The following is an 18,723-nucleotide window of genomic DNA, read 5'->3' as shown; positions in this document are numbered from 1 at the left end:
CTCAACCTTCGATAACCACGCATTAACAGTCTGTTCTTTTGCCATTGGATCAAAATCAGGTATTACATTGTGAATAGACGAAAATTTATCACTAGATCTAGATTTCATCGATTTAATCGCATCAACAAATGAATCTATTAAAGTACTAGTTACATCGCTTTTATCACCTTTTTGGGGTCTTGTAATAGAACAGTCCTTACTACGTTTCCTACTTCTACGGTCCCGATCAATATTCATAATTCTGCTATCGTGGCGATTTCGTAGCTGACTGCGGCTACGACTTCGATGTTCACCTGATCGTTGGCTGCGACGTTCAATACTACGCCTAGAACGTCGCTCACCGGGACTCCTTTGGTGGTGCTCAGTGTTAGGGCGGCTCCGGTGACTGGCACTTCGGTTCGGGCTTGGGCGCTGACTGCGGCGGTCTGAGCGCTTTTCACTGCGGCGCTCTCTACTACGCCGGCTTCGCTGTTCATTGCCCTCACGACTGCCGTCTCGGCTGCGTGAAGGAGTCCTTGACCAATCACGGCCCATCACCAATCTGATAAAAAAAAAAAAATCCGAATCAGGTTCATTTATTATTATTAATGTCGGAGACGGTCAATAGCGCGGATGTAAAACGACTCTAAGCACGAGTTCCGGGAGGTGGCAGCACAGTGAAGTTGGCGGCTTACTTCATGCTTGTACCGGGTCGAGCCCGTGAAGGCTCGCCCTCGGGACGGCACTTCACATTCGAACATCGAAGAGTTCGGATCTTCCACTACTAGGAACTGTTAACCTTTTCTTTGCTAGTGTTTAATTTAAATGTGTAACGTAACGGTTATTAAAAGTGATTGTATTTAAAGTGATTGTATTAAAATGACTGTATTGTAAAACTGACATGATTAAAAAGAGCAACTATAGAGTTTCTTGCCGGTTCTTCTCTGTAGATACTGCTTTCCGAATCGGTGGTAAATAAAGAAATGATTGAGTTTGAGGTGTTTCTTTGCTCGATTACCCAACGCAACGCCCACAGCTTGAAAATAGATTCACAATCTACATCTTGCTCCGACATCAGAATTGGGATCAAATCGAGCAAATGAGAAAACACGTGACGATAACCTCGATACGATATACGATAACCTGATTAAAAGTCAAAGCGCCGCAACCACGTGGCACTTCGATCCAGTTTCAACGGGAACAGCAAGAAGTCGGAAGCGAGCATCATCGTATCATCGAGAGCAGCGCCGTGTCATGTCGTGCACCGTGCCATCGCGTCGAGCATCCGGCTTCGAGCATCATGCGTCGAGCGTCGAGCATCATGCGTCGAGCGTCATGCGTTGCGCCATGTGGTGCATTACGCATCCATACTGAGCGCCGCGGCACCAAGCTGGGCTCCGCGACACCACGCCAGGTGTTGCACATCCACGCCAGGCACCGCAATACCACGCCGGGCGTCGCGCTACCATCACTACCATCAACACGTCGAGCCTGAGATCACCGGAACCAGAGCGACGTGTCGACGTGTCGTGCAACTATCCTTCAATCTCATACAAAACCGGTCAGTAGATAACATTCCACTTTGAGTGTACAGTAAGATAAAGAAAGTAGGTTTTCAAAATGTAGTAACTTCAAGCAACTTATTCGAAAGAAAAAGAAATTTATTGCCAAAAACATTAGTTACAAAATTTATTTTAAAATTAATTGAGGAAAATGGTCACAGCCTCGGCAAAATGCTGCACAAAAACATCGCTAATTTACAGGCTGTACCGAATGTAATGATTACAGATTTTGTTAAAAGTTGTAACCTACAAGACCAGTGTATAGTTTAATCTTATTGCATTACATTTAACTCAACTTATTTACGCAGTGATAAATTAACAGTACCTATTTCACTTATTCAGGGACGGGTTTACATTAGTAGGTAATTCACGTAATTTTAAAAAATACTTTGTGGCGTAAGCACTGCCATCAAGATAAATTAAGTAACGAATTGCTTTAATGTTTGTTATTTTGTGAGCTAACACTAACAAAGAAAGCACATTAATTGGTACACTGCATCCAGATCCTTCAATCGAACGTAAACAATAAACATTCACTTGTCCGTGTATCAGAACAAAAACAGTATGCGAATTACTTTCAAATTAGTTTCTTAACTACCCGCGTTAGTTTCTTGACTACCCGCATTAATTTCTTAAACTACCTGCGTTGGTTTTTTAGGCTATAACCCTTGACAAATAGCAATTAATTGCTACACAAAGACAGCCTTATTGCTATTCGATTAAAAACGAAAAGTAATGCCTTAACTAGTGCATTTGAGGTTTAAAAAAAAACTTTTCGTAGGTTTTATTTAAGGTGATATTTGAGGTAATTTCTTAAAATAAAGTTGTGAACAATTCACAGTATACAGTTTTACGATATGAAGTTTTATGAAATGTTGCAGATTTAGTTTTATCGAATAAAAGGTAAATCGAGGCATTTAGTTTTGAATTTTTACAGAGAATTTATTGGGTCCTTATTTAGGCAGTTCATAATACAATGTCACAGATAATTAGCGTGTGTTCAAATAAACATCTAGCGTAAGATAAATCTTTGGAATCTACATTTGGTTTTAGTACATTAGATTGCTTTAAAATTAAGAACTATCCCATCAACGTTAGGGTACGTTAAATGTTAAGATATTAAGACTTTAAAAAAAAAAAACTGGAAATAATCTTAAGGTTAATAGCGCCTTTACAGTTTACATACTGTCGTCAGATAATGTCTGTTTAATTGAATAGAGAAAAGAAAAACCCATCCAGGTTTTCTGAAAGTTTTTGAAGTGAAACTTCTTTATCGGGGTTGGACAAAAATTTAGTGTAACATTTTTGCGTTACGCCGTAAGCGTGACATTTTTGCGTTACGCCGTACGCGTGACATTTTTGCGTTACGCCATACTCGTGACATTTTTAAGGTCATAAAGAAGTTTCACTTCTTACGTGTGTACTCTAGTACACGCATACATTTTTTTTCTTATCCCTATCAATTATTTTTTGAAAAAATAAGGTCAAAAAGAAGTTTCATTTCTTACGTGTGTACACGTACGCGTAGCACACGCACACATTTTTTTTGGTTTTTAGCTTCAAATAAGTCCTAAACGTGGAGTATTCGATAGTACCTAATCGATTTACATTGTGTGCATTTAATGTAATTTCTTGATAATAGTTTTTGTGACTAGCTGCAGTTTGACATCAACTGAATACATCAATTAGGTAGTTGTACAGTAGTTGTTGAGTAGTTCATTCTTATTACGTTGAAACTAAAATTTAGCTCAGCCCTTTTGCCGTTCGATATTAGATTCACAGATGCTGCTTATAGCTGCTTATAGTATACACTTATTAATTGTTTTAAGTTGAGTTTTCAAAAGTAAACATAACGTTAAGGAATTTAGCCATATGCAAATTTGCCGATAAAAAAAAGTTTTGAAGGGTTTCTCGCGATTTTTTTTTGTAGGCAGATATTATGTTATCACATGATTACTTTAAATTCAAGTTGGTAAATATTCAGTTGAGAATAAGCTTTCACCACTTTTTGAGTGTTTTCTGCGGTTCAGTTACGAATTATTCGTTTTAAACTTTTTAAGATGTTATTTTTGTGCTGTTGTCACATTTGTTTGTTAATGATCATAACAACAAAATAAAACTGCTGTTAACATTTGAGCAAGCTGCACAGGCTAGCACAATGATAGATTTGGGAGGTATAGTTCAGTAGAGTTCTAGTTGAGTAGAGTTGTAGCATACTGATAGTTGTGTTGTCTCGTACGTTGTGAAGTAAATGTGTGTTGCGTGAAATAATATTGTGATGGTAATGTAGTTCATCGAAGGATTGTGGTGTTCTATCTGGCATGAGGTCCAGGATAGTAGATGTGTGTTCTGACCGGTCAGGAGGACCGCGGCAGTATGGTTACCCTGTAAGGTCAGTGTGGGCCGAGGCAGGATGGTAGTTATTTTGGTATCCCGAGATGAATTACCGTAGTAATGTAGTGTGAGAAATGGCGTACGGGGACGCATGATTGTCAGTATGGCTGTATAGAAGATACCTAGAGTTTTAATATTCGGTTGGATGAGTAATATTCAGTTCAGATAAGATTTCTCTTTTTTTTTAACTGTTGAGCTATTGAAATACTAAACACCAATAATCACTTTGAAAAGACAGATGTTGTTTATACAATGTTCGGGTAACTTCACTTTGTTAATATACTGAGGATGCCTGAGGGCCAAGTACCACTTGAAGTTGATTAATGTTTGAAACTTGAATTTGAGTTGAGTGATAGCGGTGAATCTTAGTTCGATTGGTCAGAGTGTGCCAGTAGTCATTTCGTAGCCGTAGTCCGTTGAAGTCGGTGTCTGCTATAAGGGGTTATGGCTGCTTATAGTAAACCGTGGATGCGCGGTATTACCGTAGTCCGTTGAAGCCGGCGTCTGCTATTAGGAGTACAGATAGCTGCTTATAGTAAACCGTGGATGCGCGGTGCGCGGGTGACGCTGGCGGAGGTTGGGTCTTGGAGAGACCATTGGAATATGGGAGTCCGTGGGACTCGGCATTCGGAGGAATGCGTGTGGAACAAACATGAGGTTTGTTGTGGGGCTTAGTGAAAAGCCAGAGTTTGCATTCGGAGGAATGCGTGTGTGTTGTTGGGCTTAGTGAAAAGCCAGAGTTGGCATTCGGTGGAATGCGTGTGTGATGATGGGCTTAGTGAAATCACATATGGCATTCGCGGCCTCAATGTATACCACCATGACATTGTGGCGTTGCCACTTTTATTATCTATATTTTATTATCTGTGGCGTTCCGAAACGGAACGCACTTGATCGAATTTTAAATTGATTCGACGATAGTGAAAATGATTCACTAGGACAATAGTTAATACGCAAAACGCAATACGCAGTTGATACGTATTTAATACCAATACTCAATGATTGTCTGCTGCTAACCTGTACAGACTAGACTCATTGTGGTGACTGGTGAAACATTGTATAGCATTAACAACATAGTACTGTATTATTGAAAGATCGATTAAAGGTTTATTTTACAATCTACGACTTTCATTATACATGGGTAACAAAACCCCATAACATATTCGGTTTTACTCCGGACAACATCTTCAGCCACCCAATCCCTTTGCTTGAAGTCCAAATCCAGCGGAGGACAATAATCGTCATTTACTAAAATTGAAGGTTTTTCGTCCTAGTATAAAAGTTGTCTGGATCCCATTTTATACTCAATCTATAGTATAATACTATAGATATCATGTGAAACGTGACTTGGAAAAAAATCATTCAAATAAATCACAAAATAAAAATTTGAAACAATTTTAAAAGTTACGAAAAGCCCAATTATACGTCAAAATGACGCACAACATCCTCTTTACAACCAAATGGCGGAATTTACATGGATGAGCCAACTATGTACTGCTAGGTCTCGACGGCTAATAAGTTGGTTCTGGATTTTGCAGCGATTCGATGGTAAATATAGAAGAGTTCATACGTCAAATTTACGTAGATTGGACTTCTAGGGTTAAATGCATAAATACCTAAATGATGTTTTGTTTTTATTATCTAATAACGATAAAAAAAACCCGTTGATTTCATTCGTTTTTCAAGCTACGTGCATAGTGTTTCCACTAAAAAGCCTCAATTGAGTCATAAAGTACACAAATTTCAAGCATAATAAGTCACATCATTTCTATAAAACCAAAACTGGCAATAATATAAGTCGTGTTGTGCGATTATGAACATAGTGCATAAGGGCATAAGTCGTTATATTGCAAAGAGTAAAAAAAAAATTATGTGAATACATTGAGTTATTCCATGAAGTACTCGTTCATAAGGCCACAACTACAAAAAAACACGAAAAAAGTATATTTCTGGGGTTGTTACAACATGTGTTCATATGTAAAAATATAGTCTAACATCATATCTTACACATACAAGCTTAAAATTTTGAATTAATAAAGATTTAGTATTGATATATAGTTTTTTGTCTCTCCTGAAAAGTGCTGTTTTTGAGTTATTCCCTTATTCACTGGAGGCACAGAATATATGGACGCCAATGTGAATTTGAATACATAAGTAATTACTTATTTCTTTATTTGAAAGAGTAAGGTGTGCAGATAGTATACCTACCAATAAATCACACAAATTTTTATATTATATAATATATTAACAATCCCAGATGAAAAGTTAATCAAATAAGAACCAAAAAGTAAATTAGATTTAGATACATTTATTTCAAAGGATTTACAATTCACTTCTAACGTTTTAGAATAATATTATAAACTTGTACACCTTGACAAAAAGTAAAAAATTGCGGGTGAGTTTATTTGAAAGAGTAGTAAAGAGTATTCCGATGTAAATGTCTCGTTAAATAGTACGTGGTTAGAATTCTGGAAGTAGGATCAGAAATTTAAAGGAAAATGGTATGGAAATATTCAAGAAGATTTACAGAGAAGACCTTGGTATGATGAGCTGGATGTAACTAGTCGTGAGTTTATCATCACAATCAACAGATTAAGATTTGGCCACAATAAACCAATAAATCACTTCACACCTTGCAAGACTGAACATAATTAATAGCAATATATGCACTTTCTGTAATGAGAAGATCGGCGATATGAAATTATTATGAACCATCAACCTTATTATTTTCTTTGTTTTCATAATCTTCAACAGTCAACTGTTAAAACCATGCCAAACGCCCAAACAGCCAAAATACGCAAGTCGCAACTTGTAGGTACGCAACATTGATTTGAATTTTGACGTCTATCAAATTTATCTTCGAAGAGAGGTAACCTGCTTAGAAAGTGAAACATCGATTATAGTGAATTAATCGATACTGACTAGAAACATGTGTCGCTCGAACTTGATACACATGTCAATTTTAAAATTCATCAAGCGAATCCCTTTTAAAGTAGTATACTTTCTTTCGTAAATTTAAGGAGCAAAAAAAGGGCAAGTATAATAAAAAAACACAACGCATTTATTATTATGATGATTTTTATTCACTGCATTCGATTACTGATGTCAGATTTCGATTTCTAGAGTAACGTCTCGGGCAGTGTTGCCAATTTGGCATAATTTATGCTAAATTTAGCATATTTTTACATTGTTTAGCATTTTTATTTGTTGTCTAGCATATAGCTTATTTTTTAGCATATAAAATATTATAATATAATAAAAGTTAAACCATATGAAACCAACTACAGTTTTGCTACCTTGCATACGTAAATTTAGTCGACATTTCATGGACATGCACAACTTCCACCTTGGAATTCTGGAATGAAGTAATGGATTATAAAGACGCAGCTGGTAATAACCCTTTTGCAGATTTATCACAGCTGGCAATATCATTATTATCACTACCACATTCCAACGCGGAAATAGAACGTGTTTTTAGCCAAATGAATGTCGTCAAAACTAAGCTTCGCAACCGTTTATCGGTAAAAACTTTAAATGCCATTTTATACATAAGATTCGACCTAAAGAGGGCAGGAAAATGCTGCTACTCTTACACAGTTCCGGATAATGTACTGCGCTCTATAGGCACCAAGGAAATATATAGTCTTGGCAATGAGGCTTCCACGTCTACGTCAACATTATCGGCTGCGGATGAAGACCAAGATATTAATATTTTATTTGATAATAACACACTCGAATAAGAGATGTTATTATTTATGATGTCATTATTTACATATTATGTGTAAATAAATGTGTTGGATATATAAAATTTTAAGTAAAATGTCGTTTTATTTGACATTAAAAATTTTTAGCAAAATATTTAGCTTAATTATAAATCCTTTAGCAAAATTTTGGCAAAATTTTAACAGCCATTTAGCAAATTTTATGTTAGTCTTGCTGGCAACACTGGTCTCGGGCACAGAACAGTAAAAACCTCGGAGCAATTAAAACAAATAGAAGTGCTATAGTGTCATAATTATTAATATGAAAACCACTGTCGCCAAACCCACACATTTAAACCGATAGCTAAACACAAGTTTGATGCTAATTTTTGTTTTTAATCAGTGTTGCCAACGTAGGCGATTTTTCGCCATTTATGCTACTCCAGGGACAATTTTTTATACTACATATTAGGTAAATAGGCATACAGCCGGTAATCAGGCCGAATACTCTGAACACAGATAATTATATAAAGTATAGGTAAATCGATGAATTTTGTGACTGCTTGAACCAAAAACGAATCACACTGGCGAATTTTTATATGGATAAATACAATTTGTACACTTAATTAAATGTTTATTTAGTTATCTCATTTCATTTCGTGTTCACAGTTTAGGCATGACTATCATCGTAATTCTTCTTCTTCTTCTTTTTTTTTCAAATGGCAACTCCTGATCCCAGATCATCGTAATTAGAATTCTTTTAATTCACGTCTACCCTCTTCAAGAGTATTTTTTTAAACACGATAATCTCATTTAATTGTTAAATCAAACAAAACTCTATTAATTAAATATGTCGCGCTTAAGTAATGAAGAATATTTTGAGGAGGAACCAAGTAAGTTGAGACAATATTTATTTTATCAAAATAGAAGCCTGTACTGCTATTAGTATTTTTTAACCTCTTATGGCTAATTTTGCTGGAGATAATGATGATGAACCGCTGCCCTACCTCAAATTCGACTAGCTACGGCCCTGTGATGAAGTCCACTTCTATGAGGGATATCATGTGCAAAAGATACTTGTAGTTTATGTTTGAACATAAACTATTCTTTATATATAAACTAGCTACCCGCCCCGGCTTCGCACGGGTGCAATGGCGGCCGGCCGGTACCGCCGCAAACGCTACGTCCCGCAATTTTTAAAGTAAATGACAAAAGAAAGTTATTGTGGGTTATCCATAAGAGATAGACATAATATATACCATCACGGACTTTTCTGTAGACCTTTTCAATACTTAGTACATTATTTTGATAAAACTCGTAGGGTTTAGCCTGCGTTTGCAATGTAGGTAAGAGGAAAAAATGTAATTATTTACGGCATCACATTAGAAACCTCAAAAATAACAGTACTTCTCCACTATTTAATTTAATTATTATACATATACACCTTCCTCTTGAATCACTCTATCTATTAAAAAAACCGCATCAAAATCCGTTGCGTAGTTTCAAAGATTTAAGCGTACAAAGGGACATAGGGACAGAGAAAGCGACTTTGTTTTATACTATGTAGTGATTCCAATGCGATCGGAAAAATAAAGAAAAGGTATAATAACTAAATCATTGTTCATTTACTTTCAGGGTTATCTCCCTCATCAGAATCGCGAGAGCGACGCAGCAGTACTGACTCGAGTGAATCTTTACCAGAGCTAAATATTGAAGTGGTACCTAAAAGAAAAGATGACGATGACCCAGAAGAGTTTTATCAGGAGTTAGAGAAAAAAATGAAGGAAATTATATCGGCAGATCGAAGAGGGTGTGATGCCCCGAAATCTGATACTATTGACAAAGAATCAGTAGAATTAAATGCAGTAGAAAAACCCAGTAGTCCAGAGATATAATTATGATCTCCGAAGTTTATATATGTAATTATGATAATTTTACGGAATTTTAAAAGCATATAAGTAGTTTATTAAATGTTACTTCATTACATATACATAATTGTAAATAAATAGGTCACAATGGTTATTTTATTGGTATATAATTGTTTATTTAATTATTTAATAATTACCTGCTTATCCAGGAGGCTATTCGAGATAATAGCACGATGGATTATTAGTTGAATATCAACTTACCTAAACTTAATTAATTTTAAGTAATTTTATAAGTACCCTCGATAACAATACTTTTTGCAATATCACGCGACACTCCATCGTATCGCATTCAAAATTGGGAATCGGAGTGCGAGGATCTGTGGTTCATGACTGAGGTATTGTTAAATGGTAAGACAATTAAGTTAGCTATATAACGACTTATGCCCTTATGCACTATGTTCATAATCGCACAACACGACTTATATTATTGCCAGTTTTGGTTTTATAGAAATGATGTGACTTATTATGCTTGAAATTTGTGTACTTTATGACTCAATTGAGGCTTTTTAGTGGAAAAACTATGCACGTAGCTTGAAAAACGAATGAAATCAACGGGTTTTTTTATCGTTATTAGATAATAAAAACAAAACATCATTTAGGTATTTATGCATTTAACCCTAGAAGTCCAATCTACGTAAATTTGACGTATGAACTCTTCTATATTTACCATCGAATCGCTGCAAAATCCAGAATCAACTCATTAGCCGTCGAGACCTAGCAGTACATAGTTGGCTCATCCATGTAAATTCCGCCATTTGGTTGTAAAGAGGATGTTGTGCGTCATTTTGACGTATAATTGGGCTTTTCGTAACTTTTAAAATTGTTTCAAATTTTTATTTTGTGATTTATTTGAATGATTTTTTTCCAAGTCACGTTTCACATGATATCTATAGTATTATACTATAGATTGAGTATAAAATGGGATCCAGACAACTTTTATACTAGGACGAAAAACCTTCAATTTTAGTAAATGACGATTATTGTCCTCCGCTGGATTTGGACTTCAAGCAAAGGGATTGGGTGGCTGAAGATGTTGTCCGGAGTAAAACCGAATATGTTATGGGGTTTTGTTACCCATGTATAATGAAAGCCGTAGATTGTAAAATAAACCTTTAATCGATCTTTCAATAATACAGTACTATGTTGTTAATGCTATACAATGTTTCACCAGTCACCACAATGAGTCTAGTCTGTACAGGTTAGCAGGAGACAATCATTGAGTATTGGTATTAAATACGTATCAACTGCGTATTGCGTTTTGCGTATTAACTATTGTCCTAGTGAATCATTTTCACTATCGTCGAATCAATTTAAAATTCGATCAAGTGCGTTCCGTTTCGGAACGCCACAGATAATAAAATATAGATAATAAAAGTGGCAACGCCACAATGTCATGGTGGTATACATTGAGGATACAAGCACTATAAAGAGATAAGAGAAGCCCGAAAACCATATTCCTGTATGTTCAGTTAATACAGGAAAAGTTATAGGTGGTCAGTGGCGATATTTTACGGCATGATATAGAATTTTAACAATTTCTATATCATATAATATCAAAATAATGTAGATAAATGCTAATGCTTCCTTCTAGGGAAGCGCGCTCCATCATAGGCCACATCTCAGCTTACCATTAGGCGAGATCGTGGTCAAGCGCTTCCCTATCACACAATAAAAAATAAAAAAAATAAATAAATAAAATACAATGAGCCGCAAAGATTTTATGAAAAAATTAAGCACAGATTTGAAGGTGCCTTGGATGCAAATACGACTTGTGGCACGCACTTTGAAGAGACTCTACGTGACAATAGCCCAATTTTTTCAAAATATGTGGTACCAGAGTATCCATAAAATGTTTACGAAAATGCAGGACCAAAGAAGTATCGATATTGCGGATTTTTTTCCCATAAAAAAGGCAAATTACCAAAGCACAGTGGCTAAAACGCTCATAAATTGTCAAGACTGGTTATAAATACTTTTTTTTTATGCGACTATTATAGACTATAGTATTATTGTCTTGATTATTGTAGTTAGATAATTTTTTTGAAAAAAGATTAAAAACGAGTTATTTTTTAAAAACTTACCCAATTATAAGAAGAAAATATAAGTTTAACATTTTTTGTTGGCTTTTTTTAGATGATTCAATTATCGTTCTGTATTTATATAAACAAAGAGTATAATATCATTAAATGCACTTAATGTGTTAACTGTATTTTTAATATCTATTGCAAAAAATAGTTAATTTCCATAGAAATATATTAGTATCCCAAGTTAACTGATAAATACCTTTTTTTAAAAATATAAAGATTTGTTGTTGCAGATTTATTGAAAAAAACGATTTAAAAATAATAAGGAATAGTGTGTGTTGTTTCCGTGCAGTATTCAATTAATAGACCAATAGCAACACGGCATTAATGCCAAACTGTCTCATGTCGTCACTTGAACCAATGACACTAAAAGAGTTGTTCCTTTATGCTCATGAAACTGTATATAATATTATGTAGTATTTAATAAACTATAATATTATGCTTTTAAAAATATACGTGTTTGTGAAAAAGTAAATTCTAGCCTATGTTCAAATAAAAATAGTAGGTAGCGTTTATTTCCCTCTGAGTAAGTAGTGTGTATTGTGTATCAAAAGTAACATTCAATTATGTATTGTGTTAATTTTATTTATTACGGATTCAACATCAAACAACTCTACGGTAAGTATCAAGGTGCGTATTAACTATAGAGCTATTATTTATTACCTTACCTAATACCTATAGGTATGTTATAGCTAATTGCTGCTGGGCGCTGGCTGCGATTTCGTCCATGTATCTACTGAAAGGTTTCATGACATAATATGAGCACAGGGGAATAAAATAAAAATACCAGTATGTACATCCAAAAATATTTATTTCAATTATTACAAATTATCCTTAATCTAATTTTGAAAATCTAACACTGAATTAGATTCCTTACAATAATATTATTCAAATTAATAACAAAATAACGTATTTTACGGCTAAATTAATATTGAACTAATTATGTAGTTAAAACACGAAAGCGCATTACCTTGTTATACCAGCTGCATTAACCAAAAATTTTATATGATACAATATTTTCAACTGATATCGAAATGTACGAAAATAGTAATAATGTAATTGAACTGAGAACATAATATTTTAATATTCAGACAAAGCTGTATTGTTTCGATATACGTAGTTTTTATTGTAAACTGCACATATTTTCATAGAAAAATACTGTAAAACAACAGATGATGAAATTTTCAAAAAGAAAAAAAAATACAAATTTGCCGCGCAATTGACATTAATTGACAGTTTTAAAAGTTTGTACCTATAGGTAATATTAATAGAAATAATTATCGAGATTTAAATGGCTCTACACGAGATTTATTTTGTTTTTTTTATTACTATACTTCATAAAGACACAATTAACTCGTACCTACTCGTAATACGATACCTTGGAGTTGGAGCGAAAATATTGTTTGTAATAATTTGGCTAGGTAACTAATTATTGAAATGAAAATAATAATTAGAAAAATGCATTGTGAAACCGTTTTAAGCAAAAAACGTTTCGATAAACGAATTATGTTTTTGAATGAAATACAAATTATTGCATGCTTTTAAAATACAAGACTTAACTATCTACTAATGAAAGTTTTCATGCATTTTGTTCGAAACACGGTAGGTCAGCCGTGTTTTGTTACTTTAAAGGTGACATTCGAAAATGAAACAACGATTTACGGAAAAGCACAGATAGAAACGCGTTTAATCGAGATTGGGTATCTAATATTAAGATAATTGGAATACTTAATGAAAATAGGAATTGTAGAGTCAGTAATAATTCAGATTAGTTTATTGATATCATATTAGATACTTACTTAGTTCGAGTGAACGCGTTTTTACAATTCGTTCTATACAAAGTATGTTTTTAACTAAATTTTCGAATTTCATCGTGTATTTTACAATAATTTTGAATGATTTGAATGCGAAATGTACTAATATATGATCAAACGAACTTCAGAGTGAAGTTTGATCATTATTATATGAATCGTTTCATTCGAAGATATTATTTACTATGTAGTTCCCTTTTTCAATGCTAGCAACTACGCACGCCTTTAGATTTTATTTTTTATTAATTGTGGGTATTACGACCTGACAAGTATTTGCTCGCTTTGTACGATATTCGTTATTTTTAGAGTCTGTAATCTTACAAAACTTTGGGTTAGGGTGTGGTGGGTGTTAATATCTTCGAATGAAGCGATTCATATAATAATGATCGAACTTCACTCTGAAGTTCGTTTGATCATATATTATATTTCATCGCTTCATTCTTCAGATATTATTCACTATGTAGATGTTAAGAGATAAAAGTTTTGTAAGAATCATTTTGGGTGCAAGTTTAGAATAAAACATATATAGATATTATTAGTTTTATTTTGTATATTAACAAAAATATAATCAAACATTATTCTTGCAAAATTGATTCTGCAAATTCGTTTTCATTAACTACATTAAGTTTATAGAACCTTGCAAAGGTTTCAGAATGTTTAGTCCAGCCAGCAGTTTTACGTATATTATCAACGCATACACCACTAGCACAAGCAGTAGATGTTGAAGCGTGTCTTGTGCTATGTGAACTAAATATTGAAATGTTGACACCACTTTCCGATAACACGTTTTTGATCCAAAGACTGATTGTTTGAGTTGTGGCGGGTTTATTAGGTTTTTTAAAAGTTAGTATTAATCTATTGTCCTCCTCATTCCTCAAATGTTTTGTGACATTGATATAATCAGAAAGTGCAGTAGCGGGACAAATACTTATATTTTCTTTAAAGTATGGAAGTATAAGAAGGGGTTGATCTCTACCCGGAGCCGAAGTTTTTATCAAGTCTGTTATGAAAATCTTAGCTCCACTGTCTGAGAAATAAATATTATTAAGATTGATAAGGGATAAAGTTTGGACCCGCTGTGCTGTACACAGCGCAAGTAAAATTACTATTTTTTTAGTCAACTGCTCCAAATTAATGTTTATATTAGGAAACCAGCTTGAGATATGGTTCAAAACTAATTGTGGGTCCCAAGAATAATTATTGTACTTAGGATTACTGGGTTTCAATTTGAATGCTCCCTTTAGGAGTCGTTTTATGCATTCATCCGACCCGATATTATTTCCTAAGATTAAAGACAAGGCAGACCTGTGCGAGTTTAAAGTACCATATGAAGCCCCTTTGTTAAACTCATTTGTTAAAAACGATATAACTGTCGCTACTGTACTTTCAAAATTGGAATATATTTATATGGAATATATAAATATTTCTATCTAGACAAAATTGCCACCATAGTTTATAAGTTACGTTATATTGCTTCTTAGTGTTACTGGAAAGCGATGCCAACATTAGTTCGACAGCTTCCGATGGGATGTTTCTCCGTAAGAAGGCTTCGCGGAGAGCCTCGCTGCAGCCAGCGTAAGGTGTGAGTGCAGTGGGTGCGACAGGTGACTGAAATGAGAATGCGTTAGATTCGTATCTGCTTTAAACTTGGAACCCCTACCCTTTACGAGAAAGCTCCGCCAAATGACTTCTCATTTCTTTGCTTTTAGGGGGGGGGGGGGGCAATAAATGAAATGTACAGACTATACGGCTTTTAAAATATAAGTCTGGTAAGCGAACTAAACTTTGCTGGTTTAGTTCTTGCTATATCGCTATCCGTGCCTGCTTCTCGTGTTTACGGGTGAATTAAGTTTATCAATAGTCATAAATGCAATGCTATACAGAGGATATACTGCATTTAAAACATGACAAAGTCTGGTAAGCGAACTAAACTTTGCTAGTTTAGTTCTTGCTATATCGCTGTCCGTGGCTGCCTCGCGTGTTTACGGATGAATAAAGTAATGTCCTGTCTTCGCATCCACAGCTAACTGTCCTATACTGTCATAATCTTAACACAGATTCATTCGACATAGCTCCCCACGAGCTCAGTTCTTCATTTTTGCACTCGCACAACTGTGGACAACACAAGAGCAATGCCTCCATTGGTAGCAGTTACAATCAAGGGCTAGCAAGGCAGGCTAGCCATATTACGGATGTTGGAACAACCGACTATATTTAGGGCAATTTTCTTTGTACAGTGTAACGTTTAGACTGTCGTAGCATTCCTACGGAACAAAGATGGGATCAGATCTGCATCCTTAATGAAGTTTATCGAAAGGAGATACTTTCAGACGACGATAGTATTCAAAATCCACCATATTCCTGAACATAATAATGCATAGTTAAGCTTATAATCTCTCTTGCCATTATCCTGCAGCAGAATTCCTTGGCGATAATTTGTTCTCGTTAGAACGAGCGAGGTTGTTACGATAATATGAGAAATCCTGTCAGTTAGAGACCTGAACGACGCGATAGAGTACCGCTATTTCAGTAGTAGTAGCACCTAGAAGGGTGAAGGTATTCTGGAAAGCGGAACTGAAGGCCCGGTCGGCAGCACCAGCCACCTAATAGACAGTGTTCAGTGCTGCACCACTATAATCTGCAAAATGACTCTGACGGTATGAAAATGTACCTACCGTACACGAACGTACATTTTCAAAATATCAAATGATATAGTTGGAATAAAAATCCTATTTGCCTCCGTCTACCCAAAAGACATACGGAGTAGCTAGTAGTAGTTGGTTGAATTAGAATAAAGTACCTATAGTTAAAATCCTTTGTTACTGACTGGATAAATTTGGCTCTTTTCCTATCTGACGTTCATATAGCTGTTGACTGCCTAGTGTTATGCACAAACACAATTATTATAAATAAGTCAGCCCGAGGCTTTCGGTATATAAGTTCTGATGTAAATCATAATTATATTTTAAAACCGAATTGATTAAAAGTAACGTACTTGGCTGTAGTAATTGCAGTTTTGGGACACAGATAAGCTCCTTATCATTTTAGTCTCTTGAGTTCAGTATATTTGTTTCCAGTACAGAGTTTATGACCTATCAGTTTTAAATAAATAATTCATGCATTGTACTGAAAGTACTAGCCATGTTTAGATTATGATTGGTGGCGTTGGCTCTAAACATTAATAGATACCGCACGGTTTGGTTGGATGTTAAAAATCTGTATTATAATTAAAACCGTTTACCTGTTTTGATATTTTATTGCCTTATTCAAGGGGTGACCTTTTAAATTTATTTCTGACCCCAAAAGTAAGGACCAAGGTCTCTTCTTGTCCGGTTGGGTTAATACTGTGTGAGTTGAGACAGGTGGCAATTCTATGTTAAGATGGTTCAATTGTGCTTCTGCAGAGTTCTAATTGAATAAATAAAGGTTTGAGTTTGAGGTATTTTTGCCTCGTCGGGATCAGCTGTTGCTTCATTTTGTAAGTAACATCTAAATGCGTAATTGAAAGTCGTTACTGGCGCTTTCGCAGATTTACGCTAAAGATAGTGGAAATTGTAGTAACTTTAACTTTTCAAGCCCAAAAGGTTAACTAAGGTACACTTGAACCAATCTCATAAGTTCTAATACTTTTAATCATTATGATTAAAAAAATACTGTAAAACAACAGATGATGAAATTTTCAAAAAGAAAAAAAAATACAAATTTGCCGCGCAATCGACATTAATTGACAGTTCTAAAAGTTTGTACCTATAGGTAATATTAATAGAAATAATTATCGAGATTTAAATGGCTCTACACGAGATTTATTTTGTTTTTTTTTTATTACTATACTTCATAAAGACACAATTAACTCGTACCTACTCGTAATACGATACCTTGGAGTTGGAGTGAAAATATTGTTTGTAATAATTTGGCTAGGTAACTAATTATTGAAATGAAAATAATAATTAGAAAAATGCATTGTGAAACCGTTTTAAGCAAAAAACGTTTCGATAAACGTAAGTAATTTTATAAGTACCCTCGATAACAATACTTTTTGCAATATCACGCGACACTCCATCGTATCGCATTCAAAATTGGGAATCGGAGTGCGAGGATCTGTGGGTCATGACTGAGGTATTGTTAAATGGTAAGACAATTAAGTTAGCTATTTATATATAATATAACGACTTATGCCCTTATGCACTATGTTCATAATCGCACAACACGACTTATATTATTGCCAGTTTTGGTTTTATAGAAATGATGTGACTTATTATGCTTGAAATTTGTGTACTTTATGACTCAATTGAGGCTTTTTAGTGGAAAAACTATGCACGTAGCTTGAAAAACGAATGAAATCAACGGGTTTTTTTATCGTTATTAGATAATAAAAACAAAACATCATTTAGGTATTTATGCATTTAACCCTAGAAGTCCAATCTACGTAAATTTGACGTATGAACTCTTCTATATTTACCATCGAATCGCTGCAAAATCCAGAATCAACTCATTAGCCGTCGAGACCTAGCAGTACATAGTTGGCTCATCCATGTAAATTCCGCCATTTGGTTGTAAAGAGGATGTTGTGCGTCATTTTGACGTATAATTGGGCTTTTCGTAACTTTTAAAATTGTTTCAAATTTTTATTTTGTGATTTATTTGAATGATTTTTTTCCAAGTCACGTTTCACATGATATCTATAGTATTATACTATAGATTGAGTATAAAATGGGATCCAGACAACTTTAATACTAGGACGAAAAACCTTCAATTTTAGTAAATGACGATTATTGTCCTCCGCTGGATTTGGACTTCAAGCAAAGGGATTGGGTGGCTGAAGATGTTGTCCGGAGTAAAACCGAATATGTTATGGGGTTTTGTTACCCATGTATAATGAAAGTCGTAGATTGTAAAATAAACCTTTAATCGATCTTTCAATAATACAGTACTATGTTGTTAATGCTATACAATGTTTCACCAGTCACCACAATGAGTCTAGTCTGTACAGGTTAGCAGGAGACAATCATTGAGTATTGGTATTAAATACGTATCAACTGCGTATTGCGTTTTGCGTATTAACTATTGTCCTAGTGAATCATTTTCACTATCGTCGAATCAATTTAAAATTCGATCAAGTGCGTTCCGTTTCGGAACGCCACAGATAATAAAATATAGATAATAAAAGTGGCAACGCCACAATGTCATGGTGGTATACATTGAGGATACAAGCACTATAAAGAGATAAGAGAAGCCCGAAAACCATATTCCTGTATGTTCAGTTA

This window comes from Colias eurytheme, chromosome 32 (genome assembly GCF_061535395.1).
Source record: "Colias eurytheme isolate Ceu_HAF_F1 chromosome 32, ilColEury1 Martin Lab GWU primary, whole genome shotgun sequence".
Lineage (NCBI taxonomy): Eukaryota > Metazoa > Arthropoda > Insecta > Lepidoptera > Pieridae > Colias > Colias eurytheme.
The sequence above is the reverse complement of the archived record's forward strand: the minus strand, read 5'-3'. Positions refer to the sequence as shown.